Below are 23,312 nucleotides of genomic sequence, written 5' to 3'. Positions count from 1 at the left end.
ACTAATGTATTTAGTCTTTTGACACACAACACATTAAAATATGCGTACATATTAAAACATGATAAAATAAAATGACTTTGCTTTAGGCTCTGCAATCATTTTCTTTGTGGAGATTTAAATGGAAAATAGAAATAATCAATAGATTCACCAGTGCAATGCAATTACTCTACCTATTTATTTTAGACTATATGTCAAATACCTAAAAGGTATGATTGAGGGGTGCCTGGGTAGCTCAGTCGGTTAAGCGTCTGCCTTCGGCTCAGGTCGTGATCTCAGGTTCCTGGGATAGAGCCGCACATGGGACTTCCTGCTCACTGGGAGTCTGCTTCTCCCTCTCCCTTTGTCCCTTCCCCACTTGTGCTCTCTCCCCCTCTCTCTCTCAAATTAATAAAGACAATCCTGAAAAAAAAAAGTGATTCTTCAAATCTACTCTGGACTGGTCAACTCATGCTTTTTTTGTTTTTAAATCACTTTATTAAGTGAACAACTGTGTTGCTCAGTCCGTTAAGCATCTGACTTCTTGATTTTAGCTCAGGTCATGATCTCAGGGTTGTGAGATTGAGCCCCGCATCTGGCTCTGCACTGAGTGTGAAGCCTGCTAAGATTCTCTCCTTCTCCCTCTGCCCCACCCCTCTGCCTCTCTCTCTCTCTCAGTCCCTCTCTTTAAAAAAATAACTTTATTGAGATATGATTGACATACTAGGAGGTGTACATATTTAATATATACAATTTGATAAGTTTGGAGATCACTGTATACTGGTGAAACTATCACTATAATTTTTGCCATAAATATAACATCACTTCCCCAAATTTCCTTCTTTATTATTATTATTCTGTAATAATAATAATTATAATTTGTGATAAGAACACTTCATGTAGATCTATCCTCTTAGCAAATTTTCAAGTGTGCAATACAGTATTTTTAACTATAAGCTGTATGGTGTACAGATCTCTAGGACTTTTTCATCTTACATAACTAAAACTTTATACCCTTTGAGTAATACCTTCCTGTTTCTCTATTGCCTTAGCTCCTGGCAACCACTATTCTACTCTCTGCTTCAATGAGTTTGACTTTTTTGGGGTTTCTCATATAAGTGATATCATGTAGTCTTTGTCCTTCTGTGTCTGGCTTGTTTCACTTAAATTGTCCTCCAGGTTCATCTATGTTGTCTCAAATGGCAAGATTTCCTTCTTTTTTAAGACCAAATAACATTTCATTTATCACATTTTCTTTATCCATTCATCTATCAGCAGTCACTTAGGTTGCTTTGGTATCTTGACTATTTTGAATAATGCTGCAATAAATATAGGAGTGCAGAAACTTCTATGAGATCCCGATTTCAATTCGTTTGGATATATGCCCCGAAGTGGGATTGCTGAATCACGTGGTAGTTCTGTTTCTTATTGAGGAACCTCTATACTGTACGTATGCCTTAGAGGCATAATAATTTATGATCTTACCAACAGTGTACAAAGGCTCCCTTTTCTCCACATCCTTGTGAAGAATCAGTGCTCTTTTGTTATTTTGATAATAGCTATCCTGACAGGTGTGAAATAATATTTCATTGTAGTTTTTGATTTACATTTTCTTGATGACTAGTAATGTTGAGCACCTGTTGATGATGTCTATGTCTTCTTTGTAGAATATCTATTCAGTTCCTTTGCCCATTTTTAAATTGGGCTATTTGTTTATTGTTGTTGTTGTTAAATTATATGGGTTTCCTATATATTTTGGATATTAACCCCTTATCAGATATATGGTTTATAAACATTTTCTTTTATTTCATAATTTGTCTTTTTATTTTCTTAATTCTCTTTTTTTTTTTTTTTCTTGCTGTGGAGCAGCTTTTTAATTTGATGGCTCATTTGTGGTTGTTGTTGTGGTTTTCTTTCATTGTCTTTTCTTTGAGTGTTATTATCCAAGAAATCATTGCTAACACCAATGTCAAGAAGATTTTTTCCCTATGTTTTTTTCTGGGAATTTTATGATTTCAGATCTTATATTCCTGATGTGCTCTACTGAGCTGTGGCTACTGTTTTAAGAGCCATTTGATACTGGAATTTGTCTAAAGAGAGATCTGAGATGGTTTAGGCACCTGATACCAGGTCATCAGAAGAATAATTTTTAAAAAGTGCAATATTTAGCTTAGAGACAATCCAGGGAGAAGAAAGTATCTTCGAAAATATAAAGGATGTCAAATGCAAGAGAGAAAGTAAAGTTCTTTGAAAATGTAAGGGTAGCAGGGGTGGAAGTTGTGGAGAAAAAGAGTTTTGCTAATAAGAGGAAGGACTTAGTATTAATTACAGCTGACTGAAAATGAAATGGCCTCCTGTGAAAAGTGGTAAATTCCTCCTCACTGAAGATGCTTGTAAAAAGGTGAGATGGCCTCTTGTTAGGCAAGCTGTGGCGTAGGTGGATGGCTTCCCCTGCCAAACCTAGAGTCTGTTCTCCTAAAAATGTTATGACCATCTGTGTATTTGTCATAAACAATAAAAAATATAGAAAGATTTTTAGATTTTGCTCACACATTGCTATGCTTTGATAGCATTACAAAATCCCAAGGTTTTCTGTCCCCTTTTATTTGAATACTTCAATCTCATTATTACCTGGAAATAAATGTAATTGCGAGTAATTTCCTGGAAATAAAATTACATTTTTGTATATCATTGAGAAAAAGATCCAAATCCTCATTGCCAATTTTCTTAATGGTTACGTGAGAGTTTAAAGCAAACATTCATGCCCTATGCTTGTTCATTCTTATTCCATCTCCATGGGAGAACAAATAAGACTTGTTTAATTTGCTGAGAGCATCAATTCAAGATTCCATAATAAACAGGTCAGAAAGATTGAGGTGTTTGACCGTGGCCACAAAGCCAACAAGGTGAACATTTTTATCTAAAATTTGGATTTGGGAACCTCCAGTTAGATGATTTCGCAGCTTCCACATTTCCTTTCTTTGTGTATTACTTTGACTCTTAATGTGTAACAATGTTTTCCATTTAACTTGATTTTCCTCCCCTGAAAAGGTTGTTATTCAGTCCCTTTAGGATTAGAGTTCTGGCAGATAAAAACATTTTCATCTTTCACTTGTTTTTTGTATTTGTATATTAGCATAATTTTCTATTTCGTATCTCTTTATGTTTGAAGGAATGTGCTACATTATCATTATAAAAACCTCCTGATAAAGTTGAATTGTGTTTTAAAGTGGAGAGAAAACCTGAGGTTATGAATAAAGCAAGCCTTTTTAACAAATACTTTGAATGGAGCTCAACCAGATAGCCTGAAAATAACAAGCAGCAGAGGGACAGGAAGAGACTTTCATGGTACCTAACTAGTTAAAGTGAAGATGATGAAAATTGCCTTCAGAAGTAGCTTTGGGACTCTGTGGTGGAAATAAGTTTCTTGATAATATTTTGGATGGTGATTTACCCCCTACAAACCACTTTGATATGAATCAGAACATGTACCTCTCTCATAACCCTGTCAGAAATGTAGGGCATTTGTGTAATATTTCTGTTTACATATGAAGAAATTAAATCTCCAAGAAGTTAAATAATTTAATAAAGACCATTAATTAATAAGTGTTTTAACTGATAAAGCACTTGAAGCCCAGACCCCAAATTCAGTTTTCTTTCCATTATTCTTCTTATGAAGATTTTTGGGGGATGATTGTACTTAGCACTCTATACAAGACGGAAATAATTACATTTTGGCTTCTTTAAGCCATTACGTTTCACATGAGTTATGGGAACACTGGGGGGAAAAACGGCTGCAAACATAATAGTCTTGCTTATCATTATATGATTTACTATTAAAATTATTAAAATCCTCGCTTAAAATTTTCTTGAAAAGAAGATTGAAGGATTTATCAAATTTCAGAAGAAAAATAAAGAGAAAAGTAGACAAACTAAATTAATTTTATCCTAGTTGATTGCAAGATTTTGTCCAAATAAATAAATGCATGCCAGGATTATTTGTATTTGTAAAGAAGGAGTAAAAACTATGAGGAGAATAGACAGCAGTATATATAGTGCTGGACTGTATCTAATTAATTTTTATCATATGCTTCTAGGAGAACTAATATGTATGAAGTGTGAATAAACATAAGGAGAATAGCCATACTATGGACCATTTCCCTTTTCCACAGTAAACCTTGGCAGGTCACATTATCCATGTAATTGCCATCTCCTGATGAAAACAGAGGTTTCTTCGAAGACATTTAACAAGTGCCAAATTTTTAATGCTGCTTCTGGCACTTACCTATGGTATCTAGGCACCTTGCCATTTCAATCTGAAATAGTAAGGAAAAGATCGTCTTCTTTTTTAAGTTCCAGGCCTCTGTAGGTATAAGCCCATCAGGAGTCCAGACAAATGATTTATATCTGGTTGAAGATCAAAGTGAAAAGGCTTGCAACTTCTTCTTCTTTTTTTTTTTTTTTTTTTTTTGCTGGGACATCCTAAGATTTTGTCTGTTTAGAATGAGTGAATTTTTTTCTTGATTCTTAGTGTGAAATCATTCATTCAAAAGCTGTCCATAATCTAATGCTTTTATCTTTGATTTTCTGTAAAATAAGGTGGAGGAATTGGAGGAGCAGAAAAGTGAAGTTACTTTTGGAAAGTTAAATTATTGAAATAAGATTATCTTGGTAAACTTCCCCAGTTTCATTGATATCTGCATTCTAATTGTATTTCTAAAGTAGATGAAGAAAAATAAATCGGTTTCTTAAATTTGGGTAAAATGTACAGTCTTTTGTGAAAATTTTTTATGTGTTAGTGAATTAAAATAAACCCCAGTGATTGCTTTATTTAATGGTATCAATTTTATGCATAATCTCATTTAAGATTCTATGGTAAATTCATTATTCCCCCATGATTGCTAGGATGTCACTGCTTACAGACTTTCTGAGACTCCAGAGTCTTTATCATACTCATCTTTAGTGACAAATTTTTATATAATGACTCCTCATTTTAGATAAACAGGTAAATAGATAGATAGGTAGATAGATAGATAAAAGATAACCTGAATGTGTATGTATAATTCATATTACTTAGACACAAGGTTTGCAAAATGTGTTCAGCAAACCATATGTGCTATATGTACCTAGGGGAGCTTGTTTAAAACCTACATGCATTTGTATGTTATATGTTTTCTGCTTAAGTATTTAAAAACAGTCATTATTCTGCAGATAGTATGTGCTTGATTTGTGTAATGGTGTTCAATAATGAGCTTAACGATTTAAACAAAAAATATATTTTACCTCAGTTATCTCTGAAAGACAATACGCTGGATTTTGAATTTAAATTTTGCTTACCTTAGAACATAAAATTTACTGGAAATCAAGTAAGTAAGTTAGTAGAAACTGCATGTTTTATTTTGGATAAGGTATTTTTTGTCGCCCCTCTACACCCATACTCTTTTTTATGTTGTAACCCCTATTGGTATCTATTCATTCTGTGCATTTCTACCACATTGTGTTTGGGCTTTGGCCAAGCATCACAGTCTTCCTCCAGTCATAAACCTAACTTCTTTCTCTACATTCCATATCATATTAATGAGCTGCCGTCCAACCAATGGCTTCAGCCAGGCACACGGTACTCATTTTTCCACTCTCCTTTATCACCATATGAAATCAAACACTAAATCCCATTAATTTACTTTATACCTTTAACAGAGCTCTCCTCTCCTTTTCATTCCAGAAGCACTCATTATTCCTTAGACTCTCATTCTTTATCACCGATGATAATTGTAACAATCCTAAACATACCTGCTTGTTTTTAGTCTTAACTCTAACACAGAGCCAAAGAGAGCTCTCTCATTTTAGAGGGTCACTTGAGTTGATACTTCCCACTACAGAATTCTTACTACCTCTTTTGCCTTCACGGTAAAACCCAGCACTGAGCTTGACTTACTGGCCCTTTGCTATCTCTCTGTTCACTTTTCTTTCCACACTCTCACCCCACTCTGCTGTGTCTCAAATAGAACAGGCCATGGTTTCATTTAACTGTGTGCTTTGCATATGTATGTGGTTCCTTCCACCCAGGGCACCTTGCCTTCATTAGCATACTATCCCCAGTCTTTTCTCAGGTCTGAATTTAATCCACTCACACTCCACTGAGGCAACATTTTTTTTTTATTTGGAAAAAAAAAAGATTCGTGAATCCCTCTTTCACCCTTTTTTGAGTTAGTTGCTCTAATACTTGTTTCTATAGAAATTTCTGCTTCCCTCTCCCTTAACTTGATCATCCTATATCATTAGTGAGGTTTTCCTCATTATGTAATGCACAAAGATTACATGTCTGTAATTCTAACACTGTATGTTATTCACCTTTGTTTCCCACACACCCTCTCTTTTTCTGTCTCCCTCTTCACCTTTGCATGAATTCATACTGATATCTCCAATTCCAAACCAACACGCAAGTCTTATTCTACCCTTTTCTCCTTGGGCATTTTGTCAATACTGTTCAATTCTACAGAGTCCAAGTCTTTTAAGATAGGCATTACAAACTTGCCAGCAAACCTCACTTGTATATACATTTGACTTAGTTGACACGTTTAGTTGAAATGTATTGTCTAGACAGTTCTAAACTTTGCAGAAAAAAAAAAATCAACTATTTGAAAGCTTCCGTGCATGTGGCAGTTTGCCATTGCGTATGTCACCATCTGGTTGGTTGTCTGAATTTTTATTTATTTGTCCAGATGTCTGATACTATATAGAACGATTCATTCCCCATTTACTTGCCACTGTACTATAACACCTAGGTGGTGGGGTTTATTGGGGCCCGTGCTTGATAGTCTCATTAACTACCATCTCACACACATGACAGACTCTGAAGAATGAAAATTCCATTTTCTATTTCTTCCTCCTTACAGTATTGTAATTCTGGGCAGTGCTATGAATGCGATAGCCTCATAAAAATGTTCTTGCTGAATGAATGTGTGAGTTAAAGTATCCATTGAAGATCTTGAAGGCTCATTAATCTATTGGAAATATGTGATTTTAATTATGAATTATTTCCTCCTCTCTATTATATTGTACTTGAACATACATCATAAGTAAAGGTGCATACACAGATGAGTTTTCTGAGGAAGCCTCACCACTTTATAATGCTTAGACCCTCTAAGTGCAGGTTTCGTGTTTGGAAATCCTCCACAGATGTTTATAGTCTTTTCGTTGTCTTCTTCCGAAATTGCACATCACAAGTTTTGTTTTGTTTTGTTTTGTTTTTTAGATAGTGTCTATGCTTCTTGCATTTTAAGTAAATAGGATTATTGACCAACACTGATTATTTTAAAACAGGAGGATTTTTGGTTTTATGTTTAAGAAACCAACAGAAGGAGCTTCACATAAAACAAAGAAGTGAATGTGAAAGGGAATGTTTTTATTGTTTGGTAGAATATTAAAACAAGTAAGGGATATCTGTTTCACTTTTGTGTAATCTTTTCATTTATGTTACATGATCCAAACATTGTGACATGCCCTTTAAGCTCAGCTTGATTGGCAGAAAGCCACAAATTCTCCTTGTCTCTGACAGCACAATGCCAAGCATACTGTCTCATCACTACAAATCTCATTATTATTTATGCTATGTGAGTGTGCATTGATTTTCATTCAGAATAAATTCCCATAAGACTTTTTTTTTTTTTTTTTAATACTGGACAGTAATCCTCTGGGTTTTATTTAAACTCTCCCTCTTGTCCACGGGCTTTAATCATGTAAGAATCCAAGTTGATTTAAAAAAAAAACATTTTTTATAGGTAAAGGTAAGGAAATGGTTTTCACTGTATAGCACCAAAGACTTGATTACTTGTAATGTGTAATGTATTTATTTCCATTTTATGGTGTTCTGTAACTTCTGGGCGCTCAATTATTGTTCATTAGTTATGAAAGGAAAAAAGAATAAGATAAAACTATTATTTTGAAGGAATTGGTTCACAGTGTATCAAGTGACTATTCAAATTAGTCATTGTCTATAAGCTGAGAGAAATACTGAGACAGATACGTATTAGCAAAGCTTTGTTCAAGGAGATTAACCTCTCATGATATCAAAGGGATCATCGCATATTCCCTTTTCTCAACAAGAAAGGGGATCCTACTCTCTCAAGCTCTGAGCCAACTTTTCAAGTTCACGTGGTTGCTACTTGCTGCTTGTGAAACCACATTCTTAAAAGCTGTGTCTAGTTTACATGCGGGAATGAGTTTCTCTAATACGTATGGAAATCCCAAAGTGACTTGAAGTATGTGAGATTCCTGTCATTGTTGCAAGTGTCTGAGTCTTGGTAGGAATTCCAACCTCTCTGCTCATACAAGCTTGACTCTTCTGAATTTAATATTTTTGGTAGTCCATTTATTTTTTTCACATGATAGTAATCCAGTGACATGAAGTAGACAATAAAAATAAGTTTATGTTCTGCAGAATACAGATTAATGTGGCATGTTGCCAGAGGTAGTTAGACTGATATAAAATAGCCATCTGATATACAGCTGCCATTCAGCAAATATGTTTCTCAGTGATTATGTTTTTCATTGGATTGAAATAGGTTAAAATTAGTAAATTTTCTAAAATGACATAATTATGTTTTCTTCAGTAGGGAACAAATTTACCTACAATTCAGATAAAGTTCTTGGACTGCATTAGTTTTCTATTGCTGTGTAACAAATTACCACAAACTTAATGGCTCAAAACAACTTACATTTATTATGTCAGTTCCTGTGGGTTCGAAGTACAAGCACAGCATGTCTGGGCTCTCTGCTCAGAGTCTCATAAGGCTGAAATAAAGATATCAGCCAGTGTTGAGTTCTCATCTGGAGGTTGAGATCCTCTTCCAAACTCATTAAGGTTGTTGGAAGAATTTGGCTTCTTGCAGCTGCAGGACCGTGGTCCCTGTTTTCTTACAGCCATCAGCCTGAGGTTGCTTTCAGAACCTGCAGGCTGCTCTCTGGTTCTAGCCATGTAGCTTGCTCCATAGGCAGTTCACAACATGGCTATTCATTTTGTTCTAGGCCAGCTTTGAATTGCTCTGATTTGTGAAGGGCTTACTGAATTAGATGAGGCCCACCTAAAATAATCCCCCTTTTTTATTAATTGAAAGTCAACTGGTTGGAGATATTGATTACATCTGCAAAATCTCTTTACCAGCAGAAAGCATAACATAGTTATGGGAGTGAAATTATATTCAAAGGACTCACACACATTCAAGGAGTTACATCATGGGGCAGGATTCTTGGGGCCATCTTAGAATATTAGAAATATTAAATGTAACATTCCCATTATTGTGAAATGCATATAGATTGATTCATTCGGTCTTCATTATGGAGTTATACATTAAATACATTGTTTTAAGTAAGTCCTGACTACTTATATAGGATAGCTATTTTTTTTTTATTATTTAAGATATATTTATTCATTTGAGAGAGAGGGAGAGACAGAGAGCACACGGGGGGGGGGGGTAGAGGAAGAGGGAGAGGGAAAATTTCAAGCAGATTCTGCACTGAGCACAGAGCCACGTGGCACTCTCACAACATTGAGATCACTACCTGAGCTGAAATCAGGAGTCTAACAATCAACTGAGCCACCCCGGCACCCCGGATAGCTATTTTTATTTTTTATCATGAAACAAAATATTATAGTGCCTTTTGCTTGCTTTTGTTGTCACATTGAGAATGTTTATACTTAGTTTTGGCTGACAATGCAGTATTCCATATTTCAACAAATCATGCATAGTGAAGATAGAATGAATCTTTTCAGATTATATCCAAATAATCTATTTCAACTTCATGTAAATGGTAGCAGTGAAGAAATTACATCTCCAAATGATAAGAAAGTATTATATTTTTAAATATAATGTACTTAGTTTTATAGACTTGAAAGTTAACACATTCTTAAAATAACTAGTAACAAAAATTATTTCAATTACTTAAATTTGTCACTTGATGTGTTAGAGTTAGTAATAGAACTATTACATTTTTTTCCAAAAATGAAAACTGTAAAAATTGTTTGAAGATAAAAGTCTTTATATAGTAAAACGTTAAAATCCTTTGAGGGAAGAAGGGACAAAAAATGTTTTGCATGACTTCTGAAAGAGACCTACAATAAGTGAAATGACATCTAATAAATTTAGAATTTAATAAAAATGATTCACAAAAATTTGAATTTTGATTGACATTGATTAGTGTGATTAGTATGGAATTCTTTTCAACATTACAAAGAACAAGAGCACAGTAACCCAAATTCTTATAATTTAAAATGCAAATTCAAAATATCATTTCAAAAATCAAAAGGCTTATTCTTCTGGTAAACTCAGTTACATCATTTTGCTACCCCATTTTTTGCATCTGATCTAAGTTCCCATTAAAGTAGGGTAGTAACACTAAATCCATAGCCTCTTACTTTTTTAAAACCTTATTAAACTGCATGTTGCTTGCTGCTTTCATTCAGTGTGTGTGTGAGGAGAGGTTAATTGTTTATGCAGAGCTGTTGTCAAGATATTTTCAAAAGGTATTTAATAACCCCCACTTTTTTGTTTCATTTTTGTTTGTTTTTGTGTGTATAAAGGGTAAATGAGTAAACAGAAGAGTAATAGGTTTCTCTTTTCCTATTTTTGTTCAGCTGAAAACAGAAGTTAATTTGGTTTCATTTTTATTTATACCAGCAAACTTGGCTTTATTATTTCCACCTCCCACCTGAAATAAATATAACATAGCTCTGTTGATCCTACCTAAGTTATTTCTAGATGCCAAACTCATGATCCGATTGAAAATTCCTTTATTTGATAACTACAGAATAGCAAATATAAAGTCATGGTACATTGATTTGGTTTGACTTGAAACATTTAACTTCAACTTTACACATCTTTGAACAGTGAAGTTCATATAGATGAAAAGAGGAGAAAGATTGGATATGATTCTTGAATTGTTTTAAATATGCCATAAATTTATATTTAAATAACTAAAAAATTATACACATACATATATACATATATATATTTCTCATATATGTTTGTGTGTGTTTATTTAGCATAAATATGTCCCAGTTAGTGTAACCCTAGCCCCTTAAGAGTGATTTTAAACTGGGACAGTGTTTAGGCACCAGGGACGGGAGGTGGGAGAAAGCATACCAGAGGAATTAATATTACCAAGAGTGACCCTTAACCTTAATGTAAACTATGGACTTTAGGTGATAATGATGTGTCAGTGTAGGTCCATCAGTTGTAACAAATGTACCACTCTGGTGGGGAATGTTGATAATGAAGAAGGCTATGCATGAGTGAGGGGAGGGGGTACATGGGAAATCCCCGTGTATTCTGCTCAATTTTGCTGTGAACCTAAAATAGCTCTTTAAAAATGTACTTAAACACAAAACACAAAAGCATCTTTGCTTTGGATATTGTAAAGGTACTAAAAGAAATTTGACCATTTATTTATCCAACAGTCATTGAACAGATATTCTTGGATTATGTGCAAAGTCCTTCTGAACAAAATAGACATATTATCTCCTCTGCTGGAGATTATAGTCCAGTGGGAGTGGAATAAGGAACATCAACCACATAACCACTCAAGAAAATATATAATGTTAGAAAATATTAGATGCAACTATGAAAGAGACCTGAAGAATTTTACTAAAGAGGAAAATGCAAATTAGGCTAGGAAGATCAGGCAAGACTTAGAAGTGACATTTAAGCTGAGGCTGAAAGGGAGAAAAGTGGAAATATAAGGGTAGGAAAAAAGCCAAGAGAATATGGTGTCATGAAAGCCAGGAGACTATATAGCATATCAAGAAGGAGAATGTGTTTGGTGTTAAATATTGGTAAACATAGTTAAGTATGATAAGAGTTGAAAGTATCCAGTGAATTTGACAATGAAGAAATCATTAATGACTTGAGCAAGAGCAATTTTAGAGCTAAAACGAGACTGGAATGAGTTGACTTCTTGATTTTTTTCCAATTCATGTTAAGTAACTTTTAAATTAAAATTCATATACCTTGTTTTTTTTTTTAATGTGAATGGGATGTTTACTAAAGCAGACTATATGGGCAGTAATTATTTAGAAATGTTAAAAATGTTTTCTGGTGATTTTGGCCATTACCTCATACCTCCCATTCCTGGTTGTGAATGTCACTGATAATAAGGAATTCTTGTTAATAGCAACAAAAGGTCATAGGACAGTCATTCAGAACTGCTGGAATATAAAGATAGTGAAACCACTGTATACATGGACAAAACAATCCACTTGCACTAAACACACATTCCTATATAAAGGAATTCCTATATAAAGGAATTTTTTTAAGGTTATTATCACAATTATGTTTTTACTTAATTCTCTAACAAATATCTATCAAAGGCCTGTTGTGTGGATACTGTGATAAGGGAGTTAAGCTATCCTTACCTTTACAATTTATATGTCATATAATATTATTTATGGATATTAAGAGACAACCATTTTTTTAAGGAAGTCAAGGGAATAGATGAAGCATAGGTGAGGTATAATTAAATGTTGATGCTGGGAAGAGGGTCACAGATTGCTTAAGAATATTACAGTAAGAGTCTCCTATAGAAGAGGAAAATTAAGGAAGTAGGGTGTTTTATGAAAAAATTTAATAATAAATTATTTTTCAGGAATATTTTTAATGGTTCTTTGTGTTTTGACAGCTGCAGATTATTTTTCCCTTTTTGTTCAACAAATATAAATGGAAGCTGGGAGAGCACCATTAAATGCGAATATTAAATACAGTATCTGAGTATCTGTGTCTGTGTGTTTTTGGTATAAATGAAGCTATTGCAAGAGAGAATTTGTACCTTTTTGAGACTTATTGAGATGTCTGTATTCCAAAACCTAGCTGCTGCCACATTATTAAGGGACTGACCTCTATTCCATATCTGTGATTTTATATTGTTTATGTGGATTTGCCAGAAGGCAAACATAACATTTTTTTTGGTAAATTTTAACCAAAGTTATTCTTTTATAAAAGGAATGACTTACATATCAACTGAAGTTACATATTCGTTTAACGCTTAGTAGCTGTCTGAGTCTCTTGAGCATATGCTCTTTTATATTAATTCAAACAGCTGACATGGGACTTGCTGTTACAGACCTACGCCCCCCTGACCTCACTGACTCAAAGCAGTTTCATTTTTATGCTCAATTGTATATATTAGCAGAATAGAGACTGCCACTCAAAAATAGCTCCTATTTCCTGACCCGCCGTTCAATCAGAACATGAGATATAATTTTTCCGTTATTAAGAAGTAAAGAAGTAGTGTTGTTGTCTACTATAAACTGGTTTCAGACAACAGAAAGTCTGGGATTAGATTATTAATATTTTTCCAAAACAATTATATGGAATGCTTTTCTTTTAGAATCACATCTTTTGTTAGAAACCAGAGGCACAAAATTGGCAAAGCTAATCTTCATCTTTGTTTTCATGGAGCTTATATCATAGTGGGGAGTGAGATATTAGTTGATCGTTCAAACCAATAACAATAGGGACTTGTAGAGGTAGATACATAATTGGGGGATCTGGCCTGATAAAGGAGGTCAGAAAGACTTTCCCCCGCAAGTTGCTATTTGCACACTGAAGGATAAGAAAGCACTAATTGGGTTTGCTACAGGGGGAGGGGATGGAGGGAAGAACCTTTCAGCCAGAAAGAAAAGTATGTGCAAAGACATTTTGGCAGAAAGAGTTGATCATTGTCAACTCATTCCTTGTTGCTCTCTCAAACAAGGTGAGAGCAAGAGATACACTAGAGAATTCAGATGGCACTTAGTATGTATTATCCCAGGAAAAGAGATCTAGGAAACAGTATATTGCTATTTATTATTCTCTGTAAAAAATACCTGTGGATTAACTCTTAGACTGGGAAACAAAGCCAAATCTCTAGGTTTTCTAACTAGAGCAAACCATTGCTTAAATATTCAGGATGGTGATTAAAAACTTTTTCTTAAAAAAAAGGAAAAGTTTTTCTTTATGTATGTTTGTATCTACTTTTTGTATTTGTTTGCATCTGTTTATTATTTAGATTTAATTTAGGTCTTTCAGCCTTCTGTGACATTGAAGAATTTGTAGCAAATATGAAATATAGTAGGCAAAAAGAACTCAATGAATACATATATCTATATACTCAAAAATATTGATCCAGTTATAAAAGGAGAAAAATATTTTACTGTAGTTCTCATTGCCTGAGGACCTTACATTGTGATGACTAAATTCTGTATTGATAAGCAAGTTTCTTGATCTTTGAAATGCTACAAAAGTGATTTATTATCCAAAATTAACACTATTTTCTTTATCCTTAAGGTAGTGCAATAGTTGAAATAGGTTTTCTACTTCTTTTGTTATGGAAGGTTCCTTCACCTCTAGCAATGCTGATGAAAAATCCCATTTTGGGCTTTTTTTTTTCTCTAGTTGATAAAAAAATACATTTTTCATTTCTGAAATATATATTGTATAAAAATGAAAGTATTTTTGAAGTTATAAAACTATCACTTTATAATAAAAGCTTATTCTTATTGACAAAACTAGCTTTCTGCTTCTGGTTTATTCCCTAAGATTGTTCCATATTATCAGTTTAGATATACACCCAATTTACACTACCGTTTATAAGGTATAGCAGTGAAGGATACATAATTTCAGGGATGGATGATCAAGACATAGGAGATATGTAATATAATTGCCCATTGGCTCTTTATAGCTTCTAGGGAAGCTCAGTAAGTACTGGAAGAATGCTGCAGGCAGGACTAGTATGAATAATTTGATTAAGTTAACTTTTCTATCAAACATAGCTGTTAGGAATGTAAACAATACAACTGAAAAAAGGTGATTAAAAGTGGACTATTTAGAATAATGATACATCTTGACATCTGAAGCAGAAGGACTTAAGAGATAATCTTGATTTTATTGAAGAGTATCTACTGGGGAATATTGAAGAATGTTATAATTTAGATCTTTTTGATGTGTTTGTTTAGCAGTTTTCAAGTATTATGTGGATATGTGTGCAACAGAATTACAGTACAAAGGTGACATTCACCTCTTTATTGATTGCTATGGCAAGGCTTCATGAAAACCCTAGTCCACTAGTTGTAGTTGATCTGTATATACTTCTCAGAAATATAATGATGCTTAGAGGACAAAATAAGAAATAGTCTTAGCCTCACCACTGACTGTTTAAAGTCCTGATTTCTTTGAGTCTCATTCTTTTTGTTTTTAACCATAGGGTGTTGGACTATATAGTCTCTAAAGTCTAATACTTCATGATTTTGTCATTCTACAAAGTCTTCCTTCCTTCCTTAAAATTGGAAAATAGTACTATTTTATAACATTTTTGATATTACAAGAGAGAATGGATTCTAGCAGGAATCACACTGTGTGCGCCTTGCACTCCATGGGGAGTACATGTGTGTGTCTGTTTTAAATTATTACTTTTGAGTAGTTAAAAAAAGTGATATACAACATTGCAGAATAAAAGTCCAAGGGAATATGATGAACTTTAAAAAAATGTTTGGGGATATTTAAAATATGAGGCATGGCTGTATTGGGGAATTTTAAATATCTCATTCTACATATTAGGTATAAATTGAGAGATTTGTGTGGCTCTTTCATTTCTTTGAGACATGCGAGCCTAGATTACCAGGGTAAATACCATAATACTAACATATGCCAGCATGAGCCATTGGTGTACTGTGAGAGATGCCAGTCAACCTTGAGAGTGATATGAGTACTGTATATTCTCTCTTGCCAATGTGAAATTCCTTATTTAACTAAAATGGAATGCAATATCTGGAATAATGACGAACATTGTTGAAGGCAATTAGCTGGTTGACTAGCTCCAGGTTCACACGTTATTAATTCTAGATGTTCTCTCACAGACTTAAATCTCTTAAGAACATGGCCTGACTTTGCCCTCTATTTTCTTATTGGCTTACCATCTCAGTGTCCTTATAAATGAACAAGAAAACAAACAGACAAAACAAAAGGATATTGTAGCCAGGATGTTTTACTCTTTGAAGACCAGAGTTAGGATTTTATTTTTTTTAAAATTCTATATATTATGGAAGGATTATTGACTCTAATTTTCAGGATAAGCTTCCCGATAGAAAAGTTTAATTTGTACTTCAGATGTTATGAAAGACACACAGAACTGAAATACTTACCAATCGAAACTCAAAGTAGTTTCTGTAATTACATACAACTTAAAAAAAAAAAGGTTTTAAGCTGGTATTTGTAAAGCAGCTCTTATCATCAATGCAGTTTGAAATTATTGCAAAGAACTATTTGATTTCTCTAATGTTGATTTTGATAATAATCTTGTCATATGATGTCACAAAGGCAAGCTGGTAGCATTAGGCATTCGGTAAATAGACTTCAAATGTTTTTTCTTAGCTCATTTACAAACAAATAGTAATCTTTTTCTATGTGTGGTCATGATACATATTGGCTCAAAATTCTGTCTTAAGTTATACGTGCAGCAGATAAAGTCTGCTTTTTATTGAACATTTATTATGTCCTAGGTCCTAAGTGCTTTACACGTATTATCTCATTCAATTTTCACAGAAATACTAGTAGTGTCATTTTATAGATTAAGATGTGGAAGTGTAAATATATTAAAATTATCTAGTCTCCAAAACATAGCAAATATGTTTAATTAAATGTGAAACTAGTTCTTTATGGTTCTGATGCCTGTGTTTTAATGGCTCTGTTAAATTACTCCCAAACCAACTTAATGTGTTCTGATACCAATATGGATGTCATTGTGAACAGTGGAATTGTTCCCTTCTTTTTTCCTTTGGAAATTCATAATGAGATGTGTGTTGTCTGCTTAGCCTTACCCTGGCCACCCTCTATAGACACGTTTTACAATGTTAACAGATTATCCCCGTTTCTGATTCAAATTAAATTGCCTGTCCTTTTATTGGAGGAGGGAGTTCTCTGTCTTATTTCCCCCTGTATTCCTAATACAAGATGTTTGGCTCGATAAATATTTGTTGAATGAGTGAACACATTTAAGCTGATTTTTAAAGGTTAGATAACAATTGGCCTTGTAAAGATGTCAAGAAGCTTTGATGAGTGGTGACAGATGTTTGAGATACACATTTTGAGTTTGGCTGTGTCAACTCCAGAGAGGGCTCCTTTCTCTCTAGATAAATTAAAATATAGATCTTGTCCTTTTAGGCTGTTGCACAATAGAGCAAGTGTTCATTGTCTTTCTTTCTGTCAAAATCAAGAGTTAATGAAAATTATATTCTATGATCCAAGCTAATAATATAGCTAATTGCTATATTGCTGATTGCTAATTGTTTGATGTTACCTATCTCGTTAGTGGGTACTCATTGTGCTATGAACCAGATGTTTTGATCTGCAGAATCTTAACATATGCAAGTGGAGAATGTTGTATGGTATTTTAAAAAATAAAGCAGAGAAATTTGTGAATAATTTCTTTTTAAAATAGAGAGTAGATATAAAGTTATAATAGTGTGAACTCTTCCTCTCTTGCATTTTGATTGGTTTCCTTGTATAAGAAAAGGAATGGCAGGACTTTTAGATAGCTGAGAATTTTATAAATGTTGTGGACCCTATCTGAGTGAGCCCAGGAAGTCATGTAGTACATGTAATCTGTTATGTTGAGGTGAGGAAAAATGAGAACCATTATGGTAGACGTAGCTTCATGGGAGGAATAGCAATAAATAGACATTTAACAGCCTTATTTGAGTTCATATACAATTTATTTTTTACCTTTTTACATTCATTCAAATACTTACTTCTGAATGGAGATACTAATTCTCCTGAGGGGATAAATCCTTGCATTGTTGATTCATAAGCTTAAAAACAATTAGATTAGGGGCGCCTGGGTGGCACAGTGGTTAAGCGTCTGCCTTTGGCTCAGGGCGTGATCCCGGCGTTGTGGGATCGAGCCCCACATCAGGCTCCTCTGCTGTGAGCCTGCTTCTTCCTCTCCCACTCCCCCTGCTTGTGTTCCCTCTCTTGCTGGCTGTCTCTATCTCTGTCAAATAAATAAATAAAATCTTTAAAAAAAAAAAACAATTAGATTAGTTGGTTTTTTAAGACTAGATTAATAAATGATTACAAGGTAAAAAATCAACCCACTCTCCATTTAGGGCCTTCAGTCCTATATGAAGAAATAACAGATAGCATTCTAAAGAAAATTATCACATTATTAGTAAAAACAATGAAAATGTTCTCACGGTATACATAAAGTGAATCATTTAAACAGGTTCACTATTTGTACATTTGATAACTACTGAATTTTTACATGTATACACACGCAAACACACACACATATACAAAAAATCAGAGTATAAACCTTTACTTTTGGAGTCATCGGATTCTGTTGTGAAAAGGATGAGTTGAATAATTCACATCAATAAAAGGGAGGAAAAGATATTATACATAAAGATTATCATAAAATAATATTCTCATTGCTTTATCTATTCAAGATCTATCTATGATACAACTGTAACAGTCTTCCACAAATGAAGTGGAAACTTACAACACAAGTATTTTGCCCATAACACCAGAGCAAATCTTTTTTTATTAACTGAGTTGAACTTTAAAATTATGTTATGACCAAAAATCAATAAAGAGAAACTGATTTAAGTTCATCCAAGTGTGAAGGGGTTTATTACTAGTGCTACATCACTCTAATGATGTTCTCTTAAAAATTTGTTTTTGTGATATATTGCATCTATTATTGCTAAAAGGATAAAACTGCAAAGCAACCTTGGACATTAATAAATCAATTTAAGAAAAGTAGGCAAATAGCCAAAGGAAAAGTAAAAATTCAGGATAGAGGTTTTCAATGTTAGGCAATTATAATATATGCAAACTATGTCTATATCAAATTGCTAATGAGGATTTTCTTCAAATTGTTTTTTTTTGACTAACAACATATTGTCCTTATTAGTGACTTCACAGCATGAAGATAGGTAATAGTTCTAACGCTTGTTTTACCTTGTAACCTTCAAGGTGAAAAACAAAAACAGAACAATGTTTTGTTGAACTGGTTTCTGAAATTGTTACTCCTCATGTTCTTTTTCCTATTCCATGTTATATAGAATAAAACAGACTTTGTTAAAATATTAAGAAATCATAACTCACTTTATACATTTTGTAAAATGTGCACCATACACTACAGTGAGTTTATACGGTGAAAAATGGCAATTTTAGTCCTTGCTAAAATAATCCCCTTAGGCTTTTCAGCCTTTATCTTTTCTCAGTAATTTTTTTCAACGTTCGTATGTATTTATTGACTTTTTCCTAAGTGTATTTGGACTGTGACATGTAAATATATCTGATTTAATAGAATGTTTAGGGTAAATTTGATTATTGATTTCATGTATAACGTACAAAGAGAAGATTGTTCAAATCCTAAGCATACATATCTGTGAACTTCCATAAACTAGGCACACTATCTAATCACCTCCCAGATCAAGTAACAAAATATATGAGTACTCCAAAGTCTCTCTTGCACCCACCACTACTCATCTTTTCCCCAAAAGTAACTATAAACTGACTTTAATGCCAAAGGTTAATTTTGCCTGTTTTGTTAAAAAAAAAATGGATTCATAAAATATGTGTTCTGTTGTTTCTGGCTTCATTCACTCAACAATATGTTTGTGAGATTCAGTACCAGTTATTCAATAATTTCCCTTGCTGTGTAGCTAGCATCATTTGTGTGAATATACCATAATTTATTTATTGTGATTGTATTCTTGTTGAACATAGAATGGTTACACTTGGTGGCTGTTACAAATACTAGTAGAGCAATGAACATTTTGCATATGCTTTTTGGTGCACCTATATGGCATTTCTGTTGGGATTCTATATCAGAGTAGAATTACTGAGTTGTAGGTATGCTCATCTTTAGTTTAGGAAAATCTCTTTGTTAAAGACTTGTCCAAAGTGGTTACATAAATTTACACTTGTACGAGCAGTGTATGGAAATTCCAATTGTGCTTATTCTACATTTTGGCCAAACTTTGATATCACCAGGCTTTTTGTTGTTGTTATTTGTTTGTTTTATGTATGTGTGGGGTTATGTTTATTTAATATTCACCATTTTGTGGATATGCAGTGGTATCTCATTGTGAGTTTAAAATGTGTTTTCCTAATTATTAATGAAATGTAGAATCTCTATTTAATGGCTATTTGTATTTCATATATATCATATATATATATACACATATCATATTTATATACACACACACTCACATATGCACACACACATACACACACACACATACATATACGTATAATGAGGAATAAATAGATAAAGCTAAGCCAGGTGAAAATAAGAATAGGAAAACGCAACTCAAAGCCAACGGTAGGGGCCCCTGGGTGACTGGGTTGTTTAAGCGTCTGTTTGGCTCAGGTCATGATCTCGGAGTCCTAGGATGAAGCCCAGCTTCAGGCTCTGCTCAGCAGGGAGTCTGCTTCTCCCCCTCACCCTCCCCCGTCCTGTACTCTCTCTCTTTCTCTCTCTCTCTCTCATTCTCCCTCTCTCAAATAAATAAAATCTTAAAAAAAAAAAAAACCGACAAATTATTATAGAAATATGTTATCAGTGACTACTCAATTTTAAAAGATGGGCTCCAAATTTGAATTAAGCTTCCTAGCAGCCAGAAAAAAAGGAGAGATATACAATAAATTATTCATTTCATGGCTTTTCTTGGCACCAAGTCCTATGAAAAATTTATTTCATGGATTTTTATAAAGGTGAAACTATAAACAACATTCTCAACAACATTCCTGAAAGAAGTAAAATAACAAGTTAATTTAATTAATTCTCTTTGTATCCTTCCATGAAAGTGCAGAACCATAATTTGCATTAGGTTTGGTGTGCATAGTTATGTAGACCTCTGTACAGTCATAGAGATAAGAGCATATGGACTTACAGAAGTACAAACACTATATTCTTAGCTATCATCTTATTACTAAGTATATCTATTAACAATCCTATAATAATGTCTATAAAGTATAGCAACTGTATAAGATAATTTAGTCTGTGTCTCTAATTATATTCTAAAACTGTGCTGTCCAATAGAGTAGCCACTAACACATGTAATTATTTAAGTTTAACTTAGTTAAATAAAACTAAAAATTTAGTTTCTTAGTTGCTCTAGACATAAATCAGTTGCTCAATAGCCACAGGTAGATTTGGTTACTATATTGGGCAGCGCATATATAAAACATTTAGATAACCAAAGAAAGATCTATTGAATAAAATTATTCTAAAGCTTTGCAAAATATTATGTCTCATAACTTACAAAAATGCTGTGTTAATCAGAATATTTATAATAACCTATTATCTGTTGGTACTAGATAACATTTATTATGTATCTAATTATAAGGATTAAGAATTAAAAGGTTTGTTTGATTGAAAGATTGTTCTTGAATCAGGAAACCTCAGTCTTAGCCCTGTCTCTACATTGGCTCTGTGATTTAAGGAAAATCCTCAGTGTCAGTCACTGAGTCTTACCTTTTGTATAACAAATGAATTAACTTACAAACTCCTAAAGGAATCTGAATTTTCTGAATTTCTTTTATCTTAACCTCACATCTAAGTTATTGACAGCATAAAGATCATTTAAGGGATACTGATACATTCAATAGAAAAAAAAACTTTTTAAGTTTAGAGACAGAATCCATCAAGTCTTGAAAATAAGAGCAGGGTTCTTAGGAGAAAGAGGCATTCTTCACACTAAAGCAACATTGTTGAAATTTTAGTTGTTTCTATCAGATATTACATTTTTATCCATTTAAGAATGCCTGACAAAGATATTAAGAAACATGAAAGAGTTTATTTCAACCTAACACCGTACTTTAAACTGAAGGTGACCCCCAGCTCTACACATTTCAACAAAAAATACTTTCTCTCCAGATTCAATTGTATTCATTTTAAAGATATTAGTTCTGAGATTTAAACATTAGGAAAGCAATGGTTTTGCTATATTTCATATCTTAATTGAACTGAAGCTTTTTAATGATGTAAATTTTTATTTTGCTGACTTACAACATTTCTCAAAATGATATGGAAACAAGCTTTGACTAATGATAAGTCCTTCTGTCATATTCAGGCTCTCTCTTTTTCTTTCTTTCTTTGTCAGCCTTATTGAGGTTTAACTGACATATAAAATAGTAAGATATTTAAATTGTACCTCATGGTGATTTTTTTAATTTTGTTATATTAGTCCCCATACAGTACATCCCCAGTTTTTGATGCAATGTTCCATGATTCATTATTTGCATACAACACCCAGCGCACCATGCAGTATGTGCCCTCCTTAATACCCATCACGGGCCTATCCCAATCCCCCACCCCCCTCTCCTCCAAAGCCCTCAGTTTGTTTCCCAAAGTCCACAGTCTTTCATGGTTCATTCCCCCTTCTGTTTACACCCCCCATTCATTCTTCCCTTCCTTCTCCTACCGATCTTCTTATTTCTTATGTTCCATAAATAAGTGAAACCATATGATAATTGTCTTTCTCTGCTTGACTTATTTCACTTAGCATAATCTCCTCCAGTCCCGTCCATCATGGTGATTTAATATATGTATATATTGTGAAAAGATTCTCCCCATCTAGTTGACACATCCATCAGCTCATATATTTATCATTTTTGTGCATATGTGAGAACATTTAAGTTCTACTCTATTGGCAAATTTTAGTTATACCATGCAGTCTTATCAACTATAGTCACCATGTTTTACATTAGGTCCTCAGACCTTACTCATATTATAGAGGGAAGTCTATACTTTTTTTTTTAAATCAATTTCTCTCTATTTCTCCCACCCCCAGCCTCTTTGCAATGACTTTTCTACTCTCTATTTCTTAGAGTCTGACTTTTTTTTTTTTTTTTTTTTTTTTTTTTTTAAGATTCCACATAGAAGTGACACTGTGCATATTGTCTTCTCTGTCTGGCTTATTTCACTTAGCATAATACCTTCACAGTACATCCATGTTGTTGCAAATAGTAGGATCTCCTTCTTTCTCATGGCTGAATAATATTTACACACACACACACACACACACACACACATACACATATGTATCACATTTTCTTTATCCATTCATCCACTGATAAACATTTAGGTTGTTTTCATGTCTTGGCCATTGGGAATGATGCTGCAATGAACAGGAGCGTGTGGATTGATTTTGAACAACCTGTTTTCATTTCCTTCGGATATATAGTCAGAAGTGGGATTGTTGGACCATGTGGCAGTTCTATTTTTAATATTTTGAGGAATTTTCTTATTGTTTTTCATTCAGGCTACACCAATTTATATTCTTACAGCAGTCCACA

At 33.5% G+C, this 23,312-nt stretch overlaps 1 protein-coding gene across 2 annotated transcripts in view; it reads left to right on the top strand.

Moving 5' to 3' along the window:
* ERBB4 (erb-b2 receptor tyrosine kinase 4) overlaps positions 1-23,312 on the top strand; it is a 1,084,887-nt gene that overhangs the window by 307,144 nt on the left and 754,431 nt on the right. The window lies entirely within an intron of this gene.

Source organism: Ursus arctos, unplaced genomic scaffold (assembly GCF_023065955.2).
Source record: "Ursus arctos isolate Adak ecotype North America unplaced genomic scaffold, UrsArc2.0 scaffold_1, whole genome shotgun sequence".
NCBI lineage: Eukaryota > Metazoa > Chordata > Mammalia > Carnivora > Ursidae > Ursus > Ursus arctos.
This window is presented reverse-complemented; position numbering and strand designations above follow the sequence as displayed.